This window comes from Triticum dicoccoides, chromosome 3B (genome assembly GCF_002162155.2).
Source record: "Triticum dicoccoides isolate Atlit2015 ecotype Zavitan chromosome 3B, WEW_v2.0, whole genome shotgun sequence".
Taxonomy (NCBI): domain Eukaryota; kingdom Viridiplantae; phylum Streptophyta; class Magnoliopsida; order Poales; family Poaceae; genus Triticum; species Triticum dicoccoides.
Genome location: NC_041385.1, coordinates 324,895,782 through 324,905,950, shown reverse-complemented (window position 1 = coordinate 324,905,950; position 10,169 = coordinate 324,895,782).

The window sequence follows — 10,169 nt, the reverse complement described above, 5'->3', positions numbered from 1 at the left end:
GAGAAGGAGTTTCTCTCGAAAGAAGTGAGTGGGAGGAAAGTAGAACTTGATGAGGTAATTGTACCTTCTCCCGAATTGGAAAGTAGTTCATCACAGAAATCAGTTCCAGTGATTCCTACACCAATTAGTGAAGAAGCTAATGATGATAATCATGAAACTTCATATCAAGTTACTACTGAACCTCGTAGGTCAACCAGAGTATGGTCTGCACCAGAGTGGTACGGTAATCCTATTCTGGAAGTCATGTTACTAGACCATTATGAACCTACAGACTATCAGGAAGCGATGATGAGCCCAGATTCCGCGAAATGGCTTGAGGCCATGAAATCTGAGATGGGATCCATGGATGAGAACAAGGTGTGGACTTTGGTGGACTTTCCCGATGATCGCCAAGCCATAGAAAATAAATGGATCTTCAAGAAGAAGTCTGACGCTGACGGTAATGTTACTGTCTACAAAGCTCGACTTGTTGCAAAAGGTTTTCGACAAGTTCAAGGAGTTGACTACGATAAGACCTTCTCACCCGTAGCGACGCTTAGGTCTGTCCGAATCATGTTAGCAATTGCCGCGTTATAGGATTATGAAATTTGGCAAATGGATGTCAAAACTGCATTCCTTAATGGATTTCTTAAAGAAGTTGCATATGATGCAACCAGAAGGTTTTGTCGATCCAAAAGGTGCTAACAAAGTGTGCAAGCTCCAGCGATCCATTTATGGACTGGTGCAAGCCTCTTGGAGTTGGAATATATGCTTTGATAGTGTGATCAAAGCATATGGTTTTATATAGACTTTTGGAGAAGCCTATATTTACAAGAAAGTGAGTGGGAGCTCTGTAGCATTTCTAATATTATATGTGGATGACATATTGTTGATTGGAAATAATACAGAATTTTTGGATAGCATAAAAGGATACTTGAATAAGAATTTTTCAGTGAAAGACCTCGGTGAAGCTGCTTATATATTGGGCATCAAGATCTATAGAGATAGATCAAGACGCTTAATAGGACTTTCACAAAGCACATACCTTGATAAAGTTTTGAAGAAGTTCAAAATGGATCAGTCAAAGAAAGGGTTCTTGCCTATGTTACAAGGTGTGAAGTTGAGTCAGACTCAATGCCCGACCACTGTAGAAGATAGAGAGAAAATGAAAGTCATTTCATATGCCTCGGCCATAGGTTCTATCATGTATGCAATGTTGTGTACTAGACCTGATGTGTGCCTTGCTATAAGTTTAGCAGGGAGGTACCAAAGTAATCCATGAGTGGATCACTGGACAACGGTCAAGAACATCCTGAAATACCTGAAAAGGACTAAGGATATGTTTCTCGTTTATGGAGGTGACAAAGAGCTTGTCGTAAATGCTTATGTCAATGCAAGCTTTGACACTGATCCAGATGACTCTAAGTCGCAAACCGGATACGTATATATATTGAATGGTGGAGCTTCCAATTGGTGCAGTTCCAAGTAGAGCATCGTGGCAGGATCTACGTGTGAAGCGGAGTACATAGCTGCTTCGGAAGCAGCAAATGAAGGAGTTCATATCCGATCTAGGTGTAATACCTAGTGCATCGGGTCCAATGAAAATCTTTTGTGACAACACTGGAGCAATTGCCTTGGCGAAGGAATCCAGATTTCATAAGAGAACCAAACACATCAAGAGACGCTTCAACTCCATCCGCGATCAAGTCAAGGAGTGAGACATAGAGATTTGCAAGATACATATGGATCTGAATGTTGTAGGCCCGTTGACTAAGCCTCTTCCATGAGCAAAACATCATCAGCACCAAGACTCCATGGGTGTTAGAATCATTACTATGTAATCTAGATTATTGACTAGTGCAAGTGGGAGACTGAAGGAAATATGCCCTAGAGGCAATAAAAAAGTTGTTATTTGTACTTCCTTATATCATGATAAAATGTTTATTATTCATGCTAGAATTGTATTAACCGGAAACTTAGTACATGTGTGAATACATAGACAAAACAGAGTGTCCCTAGTATGCCTCTTCTTGACTAGCTTGTTAATCTTGGTTATGTTTCTTAACCATATACATGTGTTGTCATTTGATGAATGAGATCACATCATGAGAGAATGATGTGATGGACATGACCCATCTGTTAGCTTAGCATAATGATCGTTAAGTTTTATTGCTATTGCTTTCTTCATGGCTTATACATGTTCCTCTGACCATGAGATTATCCAACTCCCGAATACCAGAGGAACACCTTATGTGCTATCAAACGTCACAACATAACTGGGTGATTATAAAGATGCTCTATAGGTGTCTCCAAAGGTGTTTGTTGGGTTAGCATAGATCGAGATTAGGATTTGTCACTCTGTGTATCGGAGAGGTATCTCTGGGCCCTCTGGGTAATGCTCATCACTATAAGCCTTGAAAGCAATGTGACTAATGAGTTAGTTACGGGATGATGCATTACGGAACGAGTAAAGAGACTTTCCGGTAATGAGATTGATCTAGGTATGAGGATACTGACAATCGAATCTCGGGCAAGTAACATACCGATGACAAAGGAAACAACGTATGTTGTTATGCGGTTTGACCGATAAAGATCTTCGTAGAATATGTAGGAACCAATATGAGCATCCAGGTTCCGCTATTGGTTATTGATCGGAGATGTGTCTTGATCATGTATACGTAGTTCTCGAACCTGTAGGGTCCGCACGCTTAACATTGGATGGCGATTTGTATTATGAGTTATGTGTTTTGGTGACCGAAGTTCTATTAAGAGTCCCGGATAAGATCACGGGCATGATGAGGAGTCTCGAAATGGTTGAGAGGTAAAGATTCATATATTAGAAGGTAGTATTCAGACATCGGAATGGTTTCGAGTGGTTCGGGTATTTTGCTGGAGTACCGAGGCGATGAAAAATGGAAGATTCAGAAGGTCGGGCAAGTGAAGAAGGCCCAATACAAGAGGAAAGATTCCTAAGGAACAACGTTATTACATTGGCTCCTAAAGAACTTGTAACTATTCAGAGGGAGATCAGAGATCTCAGTGATGAATTTGACAAATATCATGCAGATTGGCTAGGTGCCAAAGTCAGTTCGTCAAGATTTCCAAGAACCTCAAGGCAGACGTTGCAACATCATCACAACAGAAAATTCCTCAAACTGAAGCATCTGCTTAGCAAACTTAAGAAAATGAAAGCACAGTTGACGAAAATCAGGCTGCTGAAGAAACTGAGAATACTAGGGTTGTTGAAGAAATTCCAGCTCCTGAAGAACATGCCAGGGCAACCACCAATGTTGCGCCTGAAGAACAACCCAGGCCAGCTGAAGAATATGTTGTGCCTGAAGAAACTGAAAATGCCAGGGCGACTACATCAGTCGTGCCTGAAGAAACTGCACCAACTTCATATGCTCCTCCTACAAAATCTTTAAAGGTGAAGAAAATCACTCTTCCTTCTGCATCAGAAGTGAATAAAATGAAGGTTGCGGAGAAGGAAGCCGCATGGAAGAGGAAAGCATCAACCTCTGCAGAGTCCTCAGCTCCCAAGAAAGTGAGGACTTTGACGAGCTCTTTCATAGATCCAATTGATGTTGTTCCAATTTCAATGGTACCATCAACGGAACTTGTCCCATTTGGTGAAGAATATGTCATTCCAGATGACACTGATGAAGAGAATCCTTCTGTTCTTCCTCAGAGCAGTTGGCTGAAGAAATCAATGTGGAAGATGTTCTCTCCACACCACTAGTATCATCGCCTGTGCCTCAGTTCACAGCTGAAGAGGCGGACGTTGAAGAAATTGAAGAAGACGTGGATATTGGATCAACTACTCCTGCGTTGAATGATGACTATTGGGAAAATCTTCACCCGATCCACCATTGGCCACACCTCTGCATCCAATTCCTCAGTCGCCCGTGCAGACTGATAAAATACTCACAGGGTCTGAAGGACGTCAAACTTCTCTCCATTCCATACCTAAAGAAATTCCAACTGCGATAGCTGAAGAAATGGAGACCCAGACTGCTGTTGAAGAAAATGAAGCTTCAATTCCTCAGTCAGCAGCTCCAGAGATTATGACACAAAAGGATGTGAGACCATCAACTACAAATCTTCAGCCCAAGCCACAAAATCCTCATGCAAAGAGGCCAAAATTCAAGGCTGACGATTTCTTTGTTGAGCATCATTTCTTCACTAATCTCAATCCATATGACTCAGCAAGACTTCGGTGCAAGCAGTTCTGGACTGCAAGCCAGATGAACTTCTATGCATCACTGCTTTTTGATAAGGTCAAAGTATTCGGCACCGTCAAATTCCTCATGTGGATATGGAGCCCCTCCCATGCTTTTAGCCAGTTCTCAATGTTCTTCATGAAGCTGGGCTCCTAAATCTCTGTGCTGATATCTGTGATTGGAATGAAGAGCTAATTCTTCAATTCTATGCTACTCTGCACCTCACTGGAAATGTAGCTGATGCCAATTCATGGGTGCTTGACTGAATGATTGAGAATACTCATTATAAAGCTCCAACCTCTGAATTGCTTCATGCAATTCTAGTCAGTCCTCCTGCTGAAGGCGCAAGGCTTATGTATGAAGAAACTGAACTTCCACATCATCTGATGCAAGTGCTAATGAAGCCTCTGCGGCCTGGCCAAGCTCCTAGAACCACCTTCCTAGTGAAGGATTTTCTCTATGTGCCACAACTCAGAAGAAGAAGAAGTTGTTTGCATCATGAAGAATCTATTGTTCAACATCATTCATGGGATTCCCATTAATTATCACGATTTCTTCATGAGGACTTTGGCGAATGTTGCTTTGTCGCTGTTTGAATTGAAGCCTTATGCTCCCTGGATAATGAAATTCATCAGAACCAGGTCTTCAATTCACTACAAGGTAGATTTTCAGAATCACCTCAGTTTTTTGCCTCCTATTGAAGTCCTCAAAAGGAGTATTTCTTCAGTTGATGAAATAGGCAAAGCTACTATTATTGATGAAGGCACTCGTCCATTGGATGGTCAGTTTCGCAAAGTTGCATCTTACTCCACTAATGATGACATTGCAACTCAAGATTCTACCGCTAAAGCCTCAAAGCAAAATCTCTCAGGCCACTTCTCCACGAGTGATGACTGATCGTGAGCTTCTTCTAAGTCTTCATCAGAAGGCCGATCACAATCACAGGTGGGTCAAGCGTCAATTTGGCTCAATTCTTCACAACATGACTGTTACTCAGAACACTATGAAGAAAGAATCACTGTTACGCGCATGAAATCTTCGACCGCACTTGGGCTATACTTTCTCACCTTTACAGTGCTGAAGATCTCAAGAAGATGGAATTTCAACAGGACTTTGACTGGTCTCATCCTCCTTCGAAGAAATTCAAGAAGGTCAAAGTTCCTCAGTTGGTCACAAGTTCACTTTCTTCATCGTGAGAGACAGATGAAGCCAAGGACCGCAACGACACTGCGGCATGCCCTACTCCGACAAACGACCCCGACAATGTTGGCGCTTCTTCATCGACCTCATGATGATATTCTTCAGGGGCGTTAGTCCTCAAGTTTCATCCCTTTTGTTCATTTGATGATAAAAGGGGAGAAATTCGAGTTAGTCTTCAAGCGGGTCTTATATATGGGATGTTTTTCTTTAAGTTACAACTCTTGATCTTCTGAAGTGTTTGTTGGTTGAGTTGTAAACTTAAGTTCGATGGTGGTCTGATACTTTTGAACTGCTTTATGCATGCTTATTTCCTCAAGTACCTTAATGCATGCATGTTGAATTTCATCAGACACCATATTTCATCATGCATTTCAAATTCTTCATATCATATGTTAAATGCGTGTATGGATTACAAGATATAGGGGGAGATCTCCATGATATTACTCTACAATGTGCATTTGCAATCCAAAGTAAACTCTTCAATATGCACATCTTCAGGAGGAGTTCTTCTATATCTTGCAATCAGATTCCTCAATATCAGTATTTACACTTCATATGTTTATCCCCTTTGAAAACTTAACCTATTTTTCATCAATCACCAAAAATAGGGAGATTGTAAGTGCATATAGTGCCCCTTAGTGATTTTGGTGAATTGAAGACTTATAGGTTAAGGGACTAATGTGTTTGTGAGTGTACACAGGTTCTATAAGTCTATGAGGAGTTTGATATTTACAAAGAAAGTCGACCCCCAAAAATGAATGTCTTCAGTTGAAGACTTTGGTTTTCTTGAAGACTTTGAAAATGAGGAAATTGGTGTGACCATGAAGATATTGATATTGGTGCTAAGGTTATGAAGCGTGAAGACTTTGTTTTCGTAGTTTCATTTTCTCTTTCTTGAGTCATAGGAAACACCTTACTGTTAAAAGGGAGTCGAGGTAAAACTAAGAAAAAGTTTCCAAGTGATGCTCATATCAAAGCCTACACATACCCAATCCTTTTGAGTGAAGCCATTGGAAATCTCATATAGTTCAGTCAAGTTTCTTCAGTGACAGAGACAAAGATCTTCTGTTCTCTGAGGAATTTGTTCTGGCTGGGGAGTTAGGAATTCACCAGTGAGGATTACCTACAAGTGAGGAACATGATAGACTTGAGGAATTTGAGAGTTCAAATTTCCGACTGTTGTTGTGCTACGCGCCAGTTGTCCCAAAATATCTTATCCACCTAAGGGTCATATCATTGAAGGGCATTTGTGTCTTATCATGTTGGGCTACTCCCCGGCTATAAATAGCCGCCCCCTACAACTACTAGTTGGTTGGTTGCTCCGAGAGAAACCGACACTTGTCATTGAGAGCAACCCATCCTCCGAGGACTTTGAGAGAAAATCATCAGTGAGGAAAAACCCAAACCCAACACCTAAAACCCAAAGTGATTGAGCATCACTGAAGACATTGTTCCTGTGTGGAACCGGCTCTTGTTACCTTTGAAGAATGTGCATCTTCCAGAAGATTACGCGTCATGGTCTAGAGCATCCAAGAGGAATTGTGGATCGCTGAGTGACCAAGTCTGTGAAGGTTTGGAAGTCACCTGTGAAGACTTACCATGAGTGATTGGGCGAGGTCTGTGTGACCTTGGCTCAAAGAGAATACAGTAAGGACTGTGTGTCCTTTGGATTAAATACCAAACTGCTCCAACTAGACATACAACTGACACACCAGTTGCAACTGGTCTACCAAATTATTGTGTTCACCGAGCTACTCGTTTTATTTCCTCAACCCTTTCATTTCCTCATTCATGTGTTGATGAAATTGATCGTTACTGTTTGAAGACTTTGACTGAAGACTTTGTCAATTTCCTTAATCCTATTTCTTCAGTCATCTTGTCTTCTCCTGTTTATCCTGTTTACACGCTACCTGTGCTCTGTGTATGTTTCATTTCATCATGATGACCATGCTTCTGTCTTGTTATGCATGCTCCTGAGTACTTATTCCGCTGCTTGTAGTTCATCACTTAGCAAATTCCTCAAGTCGTATTTTCTCAGTGATGAATTTGTAAAAATCGCCTATTCACCCCCCTATAGTCGATATAACACACTTTCACTACTCCACTGGAGGCCAAGCCCTCCATCTAGGAGAAGATCCCCCAAGTGGATTCAAGACCTCTTCACGGAGAAAATCCCCCTAGTGGATTCAAGACCTCCTCGTGGAGAAGAACTAGTTACTTGTATCACCCTTTGTTGGATTTTGAATCATGTGTCTCTCTTTGTGTTCATGGATCTAGCACATGTATGATTGGATCAAGTCAATTTGAGTGTTTCCTCTTGTTTTCCCCTTGTGTTCTTCATTTGTTCATCGCGTTCTTCAGGAATCCCCTTCAAATCGTGAAAGATCGTCCCGTAGGGTTCCACCCTAATCAGTACCTCTCGGAAGTGAAAAAAACGTGTTTTTCCCCCTTCCGCGAAAGGCACAAATTTACTTCTCATGGAGGTACGGATTTGCTTCCTCGACTTCTCAAAAATGGAAAAACGTATTTTTTTCCCTACCGCAAGAGGCATGTGTTTACTTCTCGTGGAGGCACAGATTACTTCCGCATGCCTCTTTCAAAAAAGAGAAAAACATGCCTCTTGTTCGGTTTTTTTGTTCGTGAAAAAAAGTTCGTCAAAATCTATCAATATGGGATCTAGTTTTGAAGTTCTGGACGCGAGAAATCCAATGGCGAAAATGGTTTGAGAATTGTACACACGGTTTAAGAGATAAAATCTTTTGAATAAAAAGATCTTTGAAAAAAACTCTCAAGTTGCGACAAATGTCGACCTTTGCAAAGAATGCTCCTTAATTAGTGGTTTGAAGATCTTGACCCTCAGGTAGGCGTCCGCCCATGATCCAACGAATGATCTTGCTTCACACACTCATACACAACCATAACTAGTAGAATGCTCGTACGTTGCCATGGGCTTTTAATTTTTTGATTGGATATAGATAGTGATAATATTCAACACCCACAGTGCCGAATAAGTTATTTTGCACTCAGGTAATTTTATGATCTTTTCACAAAAAATATGTTTGATATAGAAATAGTACATCCGTGTTGATTTACTACACAAAATTAAGACACGAGTCATAAGGACATTTATATGTATATTTTGTACTATGTTTTTACGGTCGTAATTTACGTCATGTAAATTATATTTTTTGACTGACATACATTTTTTCTTAGATTGTCTTTTCACTTCTGACATAGGATAAATTTAACGGGACGTAAATATATGTTGTAGTGATGTAATAAGAGAGGGGTGAAGAATAACTATTCTATATCCTATTTTTTGTTGTATAAAACTTGGTGATCTTTTAGCCCATTCCAACAACATTGCCTCGGGACCCTTGTTGATAGATTCTTTTTGAACATCGACATAATCCTTCTTCATATCTCTCATACTTTGTAAAAAAATAGAATTTTTTTACTATCATGTGCAACATATATACAAAGAAGAACAATTATTTGTGTGCATCTTTTCTCATTATGTAAAACTTGATGAGTTTTTTGTCCGGTTCAATATAGTTACATCAACGACTTTGTCAATAAAAAATTTCAAACATCATCCAAAGCCACCCGTTTTTATCCCTGATCTACAAAAGTGAATATATAAGCCTATATTAAAACAAAAAAATGAATTATGCTAATATATAATATGTATTTTGCGGTACAATACAGACGTAGACGCTCACATACATATATATACACTCACCCTAATGAATGCACACACCCACATACATCTTACAGTTTTAGTCAGAGTAGGTGTCATGGTGCTTAAGTAGAGTGAGACCCATCCCAGTTTTAATAAACTATAGGCTCAAGTACAAATTGCTTGTCTCTAATTATTCTTCAAAATGACTTGTTAGCGTATGTGATATATTTTACTATATAAAAGGTATATGACGTTTCTCAAGCATCCACTTTCCCCTAAAAAAAGCAAACAACCGCACCATTTCTTCGTATATTTAAACAAACAATTCACTTTCGCAATGCAGGACACGGCGCTCACACTCATATCTCATTCCCCGTGGCTTCTCGTCTCCCCTCTGCGATATCCAAGGCCAGGGACATCGAAGGCCGATTCCCCATGCCAAGGAGTGCACACCGTCGTTGCCGAGGGAGGCCACCACGGCTATGTAACCTTCTGCTGGGTGCATCATTGCACCTTCTACAACACTATCACACATAGATTCGTGCAACACAGTGGAGAAACTATAGCACCAATACTCCGAGGCCGCCACTGAAGCATTGTCATGCTTGATTCTTATATTCACCCTACCTGTCCTTTTTCCCCGCCCCTTCCTTTTGAACATTTTAGTCATGTGTACATGGCAGGGATATTAATAAACAAATTTCAGCTAGACTGTTCAGTTGAATGTTGTTTCCAAATCGCATCAATCCTTTTTTTTACTGTATGATGTGTGTAATGTACATGACATACTGCTTGAGTGATTTGACCCCTATAAGTAATGCAGGGAATCAGAAATTAACCTTGCTTGTAGTTATATTTAAACTTCACCATTTCTAGACGAATCAAGCCCTAACAATAACAAGCTAAACCCTTTGGCTATTATCCGACATCAAGGAGCAAGCAGTATGTTATTTCGTCCAGCCTAGTGTGTTTGGTTGCATTCTCATCTCAGCGTAGTTGTTCCCTTTTTCATGCATGCTCATCTCATTACCCCTCTTCATGCATGCTCTCCTCATGCATGCTCATAGTGTATTTGTGTTAAGCTAGTG